The sequence below is a fragment of the Oratosquilla oratoria genome, chromosome 37 (assembly GCF_046742065.1).
Source record: "Oratosquilla oratoria isolate Oo_2021 chromosome 37, ASM4674206v1, whole genome shotgun sequence".
Classification (NCBI taxonomy): domain Eukaryota; kingdom Metazoa; phylum Arthropoda; class Malacostraca; order Stomatopoda; family Squillidae; genus Oratosquilla; species Oratosquilla oratoria.
Window position 1 is genome coordinate 11,648,456 of NC_134813.1, and position 2,500 is coordinate 11,650,955.

Genomic DNA, 2,500 nt, shown 5'->3' on the forward strand with positions numbered 1-2,500 from the left:
GAAATATGTTTGGTGTGTTTCTGTTTTTTTTGTGTGTGATTTAGTTGTTGATGTTGTTAGTGTTGTAGTGTTGGCAGGATTAGAATTGTAATATTCCCTTTCATCTGTTTCTGTTGTTGTATTTTGTTTACTTGTTCTTCTTGCTCTTCTTATTCTTGGTCTTATTCTTCTTCTGAAGGGAAGAAAGAGAGGAAAGAAGCTAAGAAGACAGGGATGAAGAAAATGTAGGAGGATGAGGGAGAGAGGAAGGAGAGGAGGGGAGGAGGGAGTAGGAGGGGTTAGAGGAGGAACAGGAGGAAGGAGGAAGATGAAAAGGCTGACGTTGTCTAAGGGAAGCTACATTGTGTTGTTGGACGTGTAGATCGATTTCGACCCCTTGATGCTGTACTTGTAACATTGGTTGTGGTTGAAATAAATTATAAAGGCCACTCATAACAACAGGAGAGCTTTTGGACCATAAAATATGTGTTTATTTTATTCTATTTTATCTTGTTTTATTTTATTTTATTTTGTTTTTATTTTATTTTATTTTATTTTATTTTATTTATTTTATTTTATTTTATTTTATTTTATTTTATTTTATTTTATTATCATCTTATTTTATTTTATTTTATTTTATTTAATTTTATCTTATTTTATTTTATTTTATTTTATTTTATTTTATTTTATTTTATTTTATTTTATTTCATTTTTCTTCTTTTTTTTCTTACTTTATTTTATTTTATTTTATATTATCTTATCTATTTATCCATTTATTTATTGTTATTTTTTATTTTGTTTTTATTCTATTTTACTTTATTTTATTTTATATTATTTTATTTTATTTTATTTTATTTTATCTTATCTTATCTTATCTTATCTTTTTTATTTTATTTTATTTTATTATTTTATTTTATTTTATTTTATTTTATCTTATTTTAATTTTATTTTTTTTTTATTTTTTTATTTTATTTTATTTTATTTTATCTTATTTTATTTTATTTTATTTTATTTTATTTCATTATATTTTACATTATTTTATTTTATTTTATTTTATTTCATTTTATTTTACATTATTTTATTTTATTTTATTTTATTTTGTTTATTTCTTTAATGTAGGAGTTACTGCCCCACTAATCTGGGACATGACTGCACACTATCGATTTCATAAACAATTCTAATGATTATAAACCAGAAATGTGTAGTAGTTTATATAATAATTTTATTTACTATACGTGAATAGGTGTTGTGACTCTAGTGGCGTTGGGGGTTGGGTAAAATACTGATGTTCGAAGCGTAGCTTCGTTCAGTATTGAATTCCTTTATACAAGTATTGCATGAAGTTCAAATCCCTTCATATCCTTTGTGATATAGTTTATAAGAAACGGGATCAGTTCTTCCCACGATCGTGTTTAAATCTGGTTGTAGCAGTGTATGCATATATATATACATACATATACCAAAGGCTTTTTCCCCCTTACACAGGGGTAGCCAAAAAGAAAAAGGCATAGAAACCACTCCCACCCATTCCATCCCCTACATATTCCACTCCCCTCCACCCTCCTCCCTCCCTCTCATCGTGGCGCCTCCTGGATGACGGGTCATCCCTGTATCCCGTCCACTACCCTGGGTCAGTATATGCATATGTATATGCATATGTATATGTATATGTATATGTATATGTATATGTATATGTATATGTATATGTATATGTTTATGTATATGTATATGTATATGTATATGTATATGTATATGTTTATGTATATGTATATGTATATGTATATGTATATGTATATGTTTATGTATATGTATATGTATATGTATATGTATATGAATATGTATATGTATATGTATATGTATATGTATATGTATATGTATATGTATATGTATATGTATATGTATATGTATATGTATATGTATATGTATATGTATATGTATATGTATATGCGTGTGTGTGTGTACAAAATTTAAACCCACTCTCGGAGAAAAGTTAGAGTAATCCGTATATTTCGACCACTGACTCTGGTCTTTTTTAGTAGTTACATACATAAAGAAAACATGAAAATATATAAGAGGAAAATTACAACAAATGGGAATTGGGAAGCCTCAAGTCACATGCCCTTGGTGGGGTTGGATATTTTGTTCCTTGGAGATAAATTTGGTTAATGCCAATGTGATTGGTACACTATAGCTGCATTCTTCTAATCAATTCTGTGATCTAACAAACTCGAATGGAGGAATACAGCTGAGTTTTCTTGGCCGTATTTTACATAAGTTTTATGGTTACTTATCCTAGTAAGTAGGTCACGTCCCGTTTGTCCCCAGTACATTTGGTCACAATCAAGACATGGTAATTTGTATAATGCGGGGATGTTATCTTCAGAAGTTCTATGATGGACATTTGCCACTGTCCTATGAATGTGATTTTGATTTCATTATTGGGTAGTATATGTATATATATATATATATATATATATATATATATGTATATATATATGTATATATATATATATGTATATAT